Raw genomic sequence first — 12,714 nt, 5'->3', positions numbered from 1 at the left:
CTAAAAACTCTGCTGTAGTCTGCTAGTGTGTTATGCTCACTGCCCATTATACTGAACAGTGTCTGAAAGTTTTCTTTTATTTCTCTGTCTGTATCCAACTGCTGTCTGTATTGTAAGCTTTTAGGACAGGGACCATCTTTTTATTCTGGGTTTGCACAGTGCCTACCCCAATGGCAACCTGGTCTATGATTGGGACTTCTAGGTACTACATTACAAATAATGAGTATTAGGTGCTGCCCAACTAGAAAAGTAGGGATGACCCTTGTTCCAAGGAGTGAAACACACTAATGCCAAATGAGAGAATGGAGGACAAATGAGAAAACACAGTATCTGGAGAAGGGAAGCAAAATGGAGCCCTATATTGGTTAGATAAAGGCCGTGTCTACACTAGCATCCCCCTTTTGAAAGGGGGATGCTAATGAGACACTTCAGGATAGCATAATGGCCGCCATGGCACTTCAAAAGTGCCGCTTTCAATCACACGCAACTTGTCTACACAGGGCCTTTTTTAAAAGGACCCTGCAGACTTGGAAATCCCTTAGATAAGGACCCCACAGACTTTGAAATCCCCTTTCAAAAAGAACCCCGTGTAGATGAGCCACGCACGATCAAAAGTGGCACGTTCAAAGTGCTGTGGCTGCCATTATGCTAATGAGGTGCTCCATATTCATTGCAGCACCTCATTAGCATATCACAATGTTTCATTAGCATCCCCCTTTTGAAAGGGGGGTGCTAGTTTAGACATAGCCGAAGTCATATTAGGCTAACCCACCACACTTGGGCCAAGTGTGGAATTTAAAAGCACATACTGCTACCGTTTGAACAAAGAGCTTGCTCCTGTAAACATTTACGCATAACACTTACACATAAACATAGTTCTATCTAGAAGTGAATGGGACTGGCAAGCATTTAACAATGGTCTCTTATGTGGTACATTTCATCAATAGATGTCAAAGGACTTTACAGAAGTAGGTATCATTGTAGGGTTAATTAGTAGAAAAAAGGACACTAATATTATATTTAGGAAAAATGAAACTTTGCAATGTTGTGTTAATCCTGTGTGTGATAAGTAATAAGATTAATTATGAACACAGGATTAGTTTAATGTTATCAATTTATATTTGTAATTTATATTTATAATTCAAATTATGTTGTAATAGGTACCATTATGGACAAAACCAGACTCCATATAGTAACCAAGGATCCATTTTGATGCCACACTCCATTTTGTAAAGCTCTATTGAAACCAAAACTCTACCTAAATTGTGTGAATAGGGTATGAATTGTATTAGGTGTATGAATGGGGAGTGTGTGATTGATCCTCAACACCAGCCTGCCCTCATGATCAAACACCAGTGGCTGAAGAGTGCAGACAGCTCCCTGAAGGTGAGAAAAAGATCCACCCCAAAGAGAAAAGAACGAAGTCCCATTCAGGGTGAGGGGAAAGTCATATCTGAACACTGAGGCAGCATGACACAGCAGGGCTACGTCTACACGTGCCCCAAACTTCGAAATGGCCACGCAAATGGCCATTTCGAAGTTTACTAATGAAGCGCTGAAATGCATATTCAGCGCTTCATTAGCATGCGGGCGGCTGCGGCACTTCAAAATTGATGCAGCTTGCTGCCGTGCGTCTCATCTCGTCCCGACGGGGCTCCTTTTCGAAAGGACCCCGCCTACTTCGAAGTCCCCTTATTCCCATGAGCTGACGGGAATAAGGGGACTTCGAAGTAGGCAGGGTCCTTTCGAAAAGGAGCCCTGTTGGGACGAGCCGCGCGGCAATGAGCCGCGTCAATTTCGAAGTGCCGCAGCCGCCCACATGCTAATGAAGTGCTGAATATGCATTTCAGCGCTTCATTCGTAAACTTCGAAATGGCCATTTGCATGGCCATTTCGAAGTTTGGGGCACGTGTAGACACGGCCCAGGACCCATAGGTTTACCTCTAACTTGAAGCCTATAAAAGAAAGGTTCTGCTTGCATCATTAAAGAGCATGGGTGCATGCCTGACAGAGACCTAGCTCTTCCTCGTGCCCAGCTTTCCTGGCCAATTAGCTGCCACGAGCTGTGAACTCCAGCTATGATCAGGACTGGTAACTGTATAGTAGCTGCAGAACACTTAGGGGGATTGGGTGTGTGGGTGTAGGTATTAGGCATTAGATATTGGTTACATTCTTATAATAAACATGGCATATTGCCTTGTCCCCTGAAAAGATCTGGTGTATTTTGTCTGTATAACATCATCCCCATTTTACAAATGGGGAAACAGACACCTCAAGGTGACTTACCAAGTTGACATAAGTGATTTGCAAAGTTTGAAATAGAATCCAAGTGTCCTGAGTCCCAGTCCAATACACTTTTGTGCATAAGTAGTTGTAGTATGAATGCCTAACTCCTGCAGTTAGCAGCTGTGACAGGTTCAAAAGCTTATTTGTTGATCAGGCACTAAAATAATTTTATTCTTCAAGTGTAAGTTATGACAAACTTGTTCCCTGCCACCCCAATATATCTTATTACATCAAGCACCTGCTCAAGAGATGGATTCATAGTGTGCCGGATCATTTATTTTTTCCTGTGTGTATTTCAAATTTGTTCCTTTTTATATTTTGAAATTACACTCTCTTCCCCTTATTTTCACCAAGGTAATGAATGATTTTTTTTTCTTCCTTGCTTTTTGATAGAATAATCTTTTCTGGTTATTTGAATAAATCTGTCTCTCATTCTTTAATATGTTGAATAGTGGAATAGCAAAGATCTCTTGTTCAATCTCATCTCATATTTCTCTGATGTTCCACTGTGTTTCTGTAATTGCCATTTAAAATTTTCATTTCTTTTCCCTGTTTGTGTTAAACTTTTTTTTTGTTTCACTTCTTTGGAAAGAGTCTACTTTTCCACTTCCCCCTGAGTTATTGTAAATAAATATTTATTGTAGAATACGACTCCAAAGTCCTGAAGAGTTTACAACTTACACACTTAGAGCCATATCATTTTTTTTTCTAAAACAGTATTTGCACACACAAAGCCAAAGACAACAAACAAAAGGCTAGAAACAGAAAGTAAAGTTTGCAAAAATATCCACACAAAGATTAGCCAGTGTAGATATCATTACAAGATTAGAGCCATTTACAATAAAGCACATGGAACACTGGTTTGTTTGTTTGTTTTCTTTAATCAAAGCCAGGTGGCCTCTCCTTTCTATCAGCACCTGAAGTGATCAAATTGGCAGGATTTTAAGAATCTAATTAAAAGTTAGCTGCTCTGCGTTAATAATCATCAGAGGGGTAGCTGTGTTAGTGTGTATCTGCAAAGACAACAAGAAGCCCTGGGGCACCTTGTAGATTAACAGATATTTTGGAACATAAACTTTTATGGGCCAAGGCCCACTTCTTCAGATGCAGGCAAAGCCGGTCTTTGCCCATGAATGCTTATGCTCTAAAATATTTATTAATCTATAGGGTGCAACAAGACTGCTTGTTGTTTTTGTTACTAATGTAAAACAATTACCTGGTCAAACAGCCTGCTTTTTTACAAACACTCCCATATTTCTGACTAAGCCAACTTCTACTACCTGGGCCCTGTTCATTTGCATGTGGAATGAGTGAATCAAGATCACTGAACATATCTAAAATAATAAGCAATATTAGCTCAGAGTAGTTAAATATTTTTGTCAAGGGACAATAGTCTCTGTCAAGGTATAGTCAAAGTCCAGACTCTCAAGAAAATAATAAGTTAATATAAAAAGATTTCAAGATCCATTCAAAATTGTCTAGCTGTCCATATCTGGCTTGCAGTCTGCCTATTGACTACCTGGTATTAAATGTTTACCTTAAATACACAGAGATTATGGTATGAAAGCCAGTTAATGATATGGGAATAATTGTGTTCCTTGACATTTTTTTCAGTGCTATCTAGTCTGCCCATTAGTCACATTTGTTTAGTCTCCCACATCTTCCTTTTACAGCAGGAGTGGAATTGTCCACATGGTTGCTATACAGATAATTGATAGTTAAGAATTATTTGTAACAAGCCAGCTAGGATGCAATGGAAATGACAATCCAGAGGTACATCAATAGCTTTGCTATTGGCTATGTGCCACAGCTGGGACAAGGTTTTCCTTTTTAGAAAATTTGATGTTGATAGAAAAAACATTTAGTTTAGCTAATCCTTTTGGCTTGTTTAATTAGTTACGTTTAGAATCTATCACCCAAGTACACAGTACAGAAAGCTGCCATCAGAGAAATCTAGAGTTGCCATTGTGTCATTTTCTCATTTTATATTACATAATACATGCCTCATTTTGGAGCATCATGGTCACAGACAATAATGGCAATATCATAAATCTATTCCCTATTTTACTTCAGCATAACTCAGCTAACTCCGCTTTCCCAAAGGAACCCCCATCCTATTCTTATTTCCAATGAGGCTTACTCCAAAATTGAGTCACGCTAAATGCAGTCGTTCTTGGTTTTTTGGTCATTTGGAATCAGATCTGCATCAAAATGACAGTGGAAATGGGGAGGATGAGAGCTAGTTGTAGAAATTGTAAGGACACTGCACATTTAGTGTTCTGAGGACTTATCTGTTAGAGTTAATAAAATTGAATTAAAAAACATTTAAGGACAGCCATCAGCTGGCAGCTCAGGAGACTGCTGCAGCTGCAAAGGTGAAACATTTATGTAAAATTTAAAATGTAGTTTTATACAGGTAAGTGCTATTGTTTGTATGAATCATTTAGTTCTTACTATTCCTAATGCACTGCTGCTGCAGCTGGAGCTTGAGACAGGTAATGAGTATTACATACTATTTGTTAAATTAATAAAAATCAAGTTATCTAAAAAATTACACAAAAGTATACCCTCAGACATTGTAAAATGCTGTACTGAGTAGTAAATTAGAATGTTGTAGTGACTGGATTTGCACCATTATTTGAAGAAATATGTGAAATAGTATCAATGGAAATTGATTTAAATCAATTATTTTTGGTGATTTACATCACTCCACCCTAGTATTTAAAGTAAAAACTAAGACTTTAAAATTAATCTAATAATGAATAAGCAGCAAGTGGAGTGATTGGAGCACTGACTTGATCTGTTCTTCAGTGGACATGAGCACCTGGTCAGCATGCATCTCCCTGCATCTGTATTTCTACTCCATCGCATGTGATGAGGGTTTTACCCACAAAAGCTTATGCACAAATAAACCTGTTAGTCTTTAAGATGCCACAGACCTCTCATTGTTTTTGCTGGTTAGCAGATATGCCTCTGGAAGGTGTACCAGCTGAAGTTAATTTAGTTGTTGCAGTTCCATACCCAAGAAAAGAGCATTGCTGTAACCCTTCCCAGATATTACAAACACTTTGATAACTACGGTCAAATTACCATGTTAAAGATGGGATGCAATCTTCTGTCCAGCTAAATGTAAAAAATGGCATTGTTAACAGCTATTGCTAATTGGGTATCCAATATCAAAGTCATGCAGGATAGCTGGAAAATTATGCTAACTGCAGTTCATATGAAGTTTACAGCTGGGCATCAGCCTACTGCTAGCAGGGGCGTCTCCTTTAATGATCTGACAAACATTTAGTAAGATATTAGAGAGAGGTGAGTGCTTTGAAGATGAGTTGCTACCCCTCAATGTTATCCATGGCTTTCTGGGTTTGAAGCGAATGCAGCACATTGGTCTCAAATGGATCGACATCATGAGCAGTGATGCAAAATAGAAGGAGCAGTTAGTTACTTAAGTAAAATGAATTCAAGCAGTTTTGTCCTCCACTTTAGGCTACGTGCCCATGGGGGCACTTTTGATCAGAGACTGCAAAGTAGCATCTATGGGCCTACACATGTGCAAGACTACTATTTCTGCCCCAAACAAGGGGCTAAAGGAAGGTGTGAACTTGCGACTACCTAGGGGAAGTCTACACTTAAGGTATTAAAGCTCTGCCATAGCAGCACTTTGTAGTGAAAGTACAACCATGGCACCAGTGCTAGGAGAGAGTTCTCCCAGTGACCTGTGTAAGCAAGGAGAGTAGCTCCCAGTGCTGGCAGCCAGTTTACATGGAGCACTATAATTTGCTGTGCTCAGGCAGGTGTTTTTTCAGATCCTTGAGTGACAAAGTTGCAGTGCAGTAAAATGGCAGTGTAGACATGGCCACTGTTCCTGCTCATCTGCAAAGCAGAGGGGAAAGAAAGTGAGAGATATTCTGTCTCTAGGGGCATTCTATCTTAAAGAACTCATGTTACTACTATAAGGCTAGTAACCTGCCCTTGTAGTATAGTAGTAGTATAGTAACAGAGTTAGACATGTTAGTTTGTACTCCAACAAAACAAACCAGCAGAAATGTAGCACTTTAAAGACTAACAAAATGATTTGTTTGGTGACGAGCTTTTGTGGGAGACCCACTTCTTCAGATCAATTTCAATGCCAATACAGACTGCCTTATATAAGTACAGAGGGCCAAAAAGAAAAAAATGGCAATAAAAACTGTCAAATCAAATAAGATAGAAGGAAGAGAGAGTGAGAGGTGGGGGGATGTTAATTGTCCTGGCTGAGATAATTACAAGCATCAAAGAAAGGGAAGCAGTCTTTGTAATGCGTGAGGTAGCTGATGTCTCTGTTCAAACCATGTGTTAGCGTGTTGAATTCTCTCTGAGTTTAGGAGGCTGTCTATAGGGAAGGACATGCCTGTCACCCAGAGCCTTCTGGAGTGTAGCATCCTGATCAAGAATAGGTTGTAGATTTTTAATGATGCATTGCAGGGGTTTGAGTTGGGGGCGACAGGTGATGACAAGTGCTGTTCTGTTGTTGATCTTCTTGGGCCTGTCTTGAAGTAGCTGGTTTCTGGGTATTTGTCTGGCCCCATCAATCTGTTCTTTTACTTCTCCGGGTGGGTAATTCAGTTTTATAAATGCTTTGTTGAGGTCTTGTAGTTTCTGGTCTCTGTCAGTAGGATCAGAGCTGGTTTGTTCTTAGAGTGTATGTCATAAGGAGTACTCCACTATAGGATACCCCTGAGCAGTAACTCATGGAAGAGGTAGATGCTGAAGAGATACTGGAATTACCTGAAATATTGAGCAGTCTAGGTTCTACTAAACTACCTTTTCGTTGCAGGTGTAGAAACCTCCACTGATTGTAATATTACCCTGGAATCCTTGAGCATGTGTAGGGAGGAGTCCATATGCTCACTGAAGAGCTTTGATCCTTCAAGCATCTCTCTTGAAAGACCCAAAAACTTGAGTCAGGACACTTACCCCATGGCCATGGCCAGGTGTCTGCAGCTGAAATAGCAGGAAGAGCCATTTTTTTCAAATTCAGTTACAAAAATCAATCCTTCAAGAGCTGCAATGCATATGAATATGACAGTCCTTAATGATGTCAAACTGTACTTTTTGTAACTCTTATTTTAAGAGCAGCACGCACACAATGATTTGCATCAGAAAGTTAAGTTGACCCCGTCTCCAGGCTTTACTCACCTCAATCTACAAATCTGTACCCTATCCCTCAGCTTTACCCCCCATCCCCAGGTTTAACCCCTCTCAGCCCCAAACACTCCTCCATACCCAGGATTTACCTGCTGCAGCTGATGAGCTCTACATGCTGCTGCTGCTCCTCCATGGCCGCATCCTTCTTCTCAGAGTGGCTGTGCAGCTCTGACAGGGGCAGGCTCACCTGCGCCTTCCCCCAGCTCTCCTAGAGGCTAACTTCCCCCCTGTGGAGCGTGTGGGCAGCTCCCGGACCTGACAGCTTCCTCCCACTGCAGCTGACTGCGCAGCAGCTCCAGAGGCTGCCACCGCTTAAACAAAACACAAACAAAAATTCTGTTTTAACTGCAGACATTATTTAAGAGGCAGCAGCCTCCAGAGCCTCATGTGGAGTCACTGACAGCAGTGCTTGAAGCAGCAAGTTGCTCCTTAAAGAGCTGCTTGTGACTCCAGAACTGCAGGTTGCCAACACCTGGCCATTGCCAAGTACCTGGAAGCTGTATTGGTGGCATCTAGGGCAGCTTAGAGGGATGATTTTTAGGTTGACAGAAACTGCTCTCTTTGGATGTGTGGGAGAAGATCAATAAAATAGGTAAATTTTGAATATATGGTAAAAGTTGTATTTTGCTATCAGAGCTTTAATGATGGCACTACATAATTGATAGAAGAGCTGACAAGTACACTCATCCCTTGCTATACAAGCACAATTGGTTCCTAACTTTTTGCTCATAGGCAAAAACATGGAAGAGCGACACTAAATTCCTATTAAATATGTGTAAGTGATTGGTTCCAAGTGCTTGGAGTGGCAGCAGGTGGTGCTGCTTTTGAAAGGTAAGTGAAGCTTGGGGGGGGGGGGGGGCGGGTTTAAAGGCTGGGGGCAGTTTGGGGACATGAGTGGGAGGGAGGGTTAAAACATGGTGGCAGATTGGGTGGGGGGTTGAGGCTGCTGCAGGTTGGGTCTGTGATGCTACAGGCAGGGGAGGGGTGGGATGGGGTGGAAGGTGTGTGTGTGTTAAGGCTGCAATGGTTTTGGTCTGAGTGGCTGGCAGGGTTAGGCTGCAGCAGTTTGGGTGCACAGGGCTGGCTCGGGAGGCTTAAGTTGCTGTGATTCAGGTGCACAGGGGCCAGCACGGTGGTTAAGTTGCAGTGGTTTAGGTGCGCAGGGCCAGCAGAAGAGGTTTAAGTTGCCACGGTTCAGGTGCGTGGGGCCAGTAGGGGGTTTAAGTTGTGGTGGTTTGGGGTGTGTGGGACTGGTGGTGGGGGAGAGGGGTCAGGCCGCAGCAGGTTGGAGCTGCGGGGAGGGGGCAAGTCTCGTATTAGCAGGGGGAGTTCAGTTGTCCAGTGAACAAAAGGTAAGTATAGGTGTCCCTCGTTTAAGCAAGTACTCCTAAATAAAGTACTCGCTTAATGAGGGATGAGTAACGTGTTCTGTCCACTAAGTCTAGCCATATGGATGTTGTTGGAGGAAATCTAGACAGATGGTTCCTTTTGTTGGCTACCTCCACCACAAGGGAATAAGGACTGCACTGAGAAAAGAAACGTTCTTCATTGGTGGGATGTAATACTTCTTGCCTGACATTTTACAGCTGGGTGGAACTGGAGCTGCTGTTTACCACAGGGTATGTGCAAGAGCCAGCAATCTTACCTTGTGGATTGATACTCAAAATATCCCCCAAGGAGTTGACATGGTTGGATTTCCTCTGGTGGAGACATCTTACCAACCACTTCATATCCTTAAAGGACTTGAAATTGTCAGCACAGGAGGGAGGTAGTAGCATTACTCCCTTATCTGAAGATGACCTTGCTGAAGGATGCAAGATCTCATAGGGCAGAAATTCTTGTAGCTCTTGTGTAACATCTGGCACCAAAGAAATGTGTAGTACTTGGATACGGGCAATAGATATTCATGAATGGTACACTACCAGTCGGTGCTGGTAGTCCTTTCTTAGCATTCAGTAAAACTGGTCACTGCAATGGTCCCAAGAGTCCCAGTAACCCCACTGAGAACAGGGGGAAAGTCATACAAAATGGACTTCTGTTTGGTAGGTCCCCTATGGTCCTCTTTATTAGAAAAACTCCTGGAAGTTGGTGTATAGTACCAGGATAGACTTGTGTACCAATTTTTTTTCAGGGCTGGGATGGTGTTGTAACATTAGATAAATTTGTGACTACTATTCATTCATGCATTTAGTCAACTTTTTCCTACATCAGATTGTTTCCCAGCTATTGACAAATTGGAAGTCTTATTGGTTTACAGCTGAGTAGTTACTGTATTTGATTTCTGTACAATAGTTCCCCCGCAAACATTTTCTCCATTCTTCACCTCAGTATCTTTTGATCCCTACCTTACACAGTTTTTGGGGTTTGTGTACCAGGATTATAAATTCATATTACATTTATGGTGACAGTTTTTAAATTCACAATGAAATTGTTCCAGAACAAAATGGTTGGGCTAAGATCAACACGTGCCTTTTTGACAGCTGAAACAGCAGGAGGAATTTAGACCAAAGGAGACACTCCCATTATTAGAGTCAGATTACAGAGCAGCAATTGAAAAAGTGTTCAGTCCTAGTCAGAGCACAATAGCCTCCAGCTGTTTTCCTTTGCTTCTAGTTACACAAGTTATTTTTCATTTGATTGTATTTTAAAAAAGATGTATTGTACAACATCCACTTTTCAAAAAAAAAAAAAAAAAGTAGTTAACCTACTTATGTGGAATAGATTTCTAGTGCATTTTTCTACAAAACAGTCCTTATTCTCTATAAAACATGACAGCATAGTGTCCTTCCACTACCTATTCTTTTATAAGAGATTTGTCTAATAAATAGAACTGAAGGAATCCTCCAATACTTATACTCAAAGCTTCAAATATTCAAAAATGTGGTTTTATGTTTTCATGCACTTTAGTATTGCACTCCATTCTATTCTAATTTCCTTCTAAAATAAAGCCCCCAAAATAAAAACAAAAAGCAGTCAAGTAGCACTTTAAAGACTAGCAAAATGGTTTAAAGTGCTACTTGACTGCTTTCTGTTTTGATAGTGTATAGACTAGCATGGCTTCCTCTTTGTTACCCCCCAAAATAAAGTGTGTAATAGAGGTTTATTGAACTCTTTTGAGCTATTTGTCCAGCTTCATAAAGGGCCTTGATTTTGATAGCAGATATGAACAAAATTTAAGTATTTAGTAAACAAGTCTCTTCCTTGCAGAAAACAGTATAAAAATATTTTAAACATGCTAAAATCTTAATTTTCTCTCTTTTAATGTTAGTAATGTGTACCATTAGAAATTAGACAGGGAATACACTGGTGATCACATCAGCAGGACAAGAACCATCATACACATCTGAAGTTACTATGTTTAAAAAAAGTAGTGTATGTGTAATAACAGCAGTGCATCTTTCAAGGAACAGTAATGCATGCAATTTATCTGTGATGAGAAACCACTTCCTACTTCACATGTATCTCCTATATTCCTCAGCTGCCATTTATTAGATCAAGATAACTGGATCACTATTATGGGTTGCAACATTTTACCATTATTGTACTTCAGTTTTATTCCTGATCAGATTATTCAAAGGAGATCCCCTGTTTAAAATAATTCAAGATATTTAGATAAGACAGCTAGACTCAGATTCTTAGCACTGATAGGCAGCCAATATTCTAAAAAGTTCCCTGAAAAACATGCAAGAAAATCCAAGATAACAAAGCAAAATATTCCAGCATGTTAGTCTCAAGAAAATGAATTTTGTGACAGAAAAAAAATTCTGTGTCAAAGTAGGAATTTAAACTGCACTATCAAGTATAACACCATATCCTGAATAAAATTATGGATACTGTTTTCTCTTAATGCTTTTTAGCAGCTTGCCCACTAGTAAATTGGAAAAATTGTGCATATTATACCTGGTGTTATTAAAAAAATTGTACACCTACTTAATGTTAATAAAAATACTGTGGAGAAACTTTGAAAGTTGGTCTTACTTAAGTATACCATGAGCTGCAGTGGGATACTGCTCAAATTATGCAAAAGCAACGAGGGGTCCTGTACCACCTTATAGACTAACAGAAATATATGAGCATAAGCTTTCATGGGCAAAGACCCACTTCGTCAGATGCAGGTAGTGGAAATTTGCAGAGGCAGATATAAATAGGCAGGCCAGAGCAATGCTGGAGATAACGAGGTTAACTCAGTCAGGGTGGGTGAGGCCTACCACCAGCCGTTGATCTTGACATGTGAACGCCAAGAGAGGAGAAACTGCTTTTGTATTTCACTAGCCATTCACAGTCGTTGTTTAATCCCAAGCTGAGCATCTCAAATTTGCAGATGAAATGCAGCTCAGCAGTTTCTCTTTGGAGTCTGGTTTTAAAATTTTTTTGCTGTAGGATAGCTACTTTTAAATCTGTCACTGTGTGTCCTGGAAGATTGAAGTGCTCTCCTACAGGCTTTTGTACATTGGCATTTCTGATATCCGACTTGTGTGCATTTATTCTTTTCCATAGGGATTGTTCAGTTTGTCCAATGTATATAGCAGAGGGGCACTGCTGGCACATGATGGCATATATTACATAATGGGAAGAAGGGGCCTCCAGAAGAAGGACTTCCTTCTGGAAGCTCCCCTGGGGCCGTGCTTCTACACGGTGTTTTGGAGTCTGGAAGAACAGCCTTCCGGACTCCAAATCACGTGACTGTATGCTAATGAGGCATGGAGAATTTGCATCTGTGCCTCTAGCATATTTCAGGCTGCCTATTACCATGCCATTTTCAAAAGAAAGTGGCCTGTGTAGAAACAGCCTCAGTGTTTTGTGCTGTAATTTACCCCTAAATGTCTAAGAGCCCAGTAAGCAGTGGAAATATTGGTAATGCTGCTAGACAATACTGACCTCCCATAGTCTAGCAAATTCTCACCTGAAACCGATCAGGTCCCGAGGGTGCTGGATTAGAGAGGTTCAACATATATTGTATATTGAAATCTGAAATAACCAATAAAATGCTAACTTTTCTTACATGGTTCCACAGAATGCATCAAAAATAATCTACAGGATTCTTAGTTTATCTACTGGGCTTTTAAATTAAAGATTAAATCCCAGAAATCTGATGATTTAAGTTTTCCTTGTAGGAACATTAGTACAGTACTTTATTGTAGGAATAGCAGATTGTATTTGTTTCTTCCAGAACTATCAGATTTTAGGGAAGCTTAAACCAGGGCCATTCTATTATCCACAGAAGGGGAAAGATATGGG

This window comes from Carettochelys insculpta, chromosome 2, assembly GCF_033958435.1.
Source record: "Carettochelys insculpta isolate YL-2023 chromosome 2, ASM3395843v1, whole genome shotgun sequence".
NCBI classification, from domain to species: Eukaryota; Metazoa; Chordata; order Testudines; family Carettochelyidae; genus Carettochelys; species Carettochelys insculpta.
The sequence above is the reverse complement of the archived record's forward strand: the minus strand, read 5'-3'. Positions refer to the sequence as shown.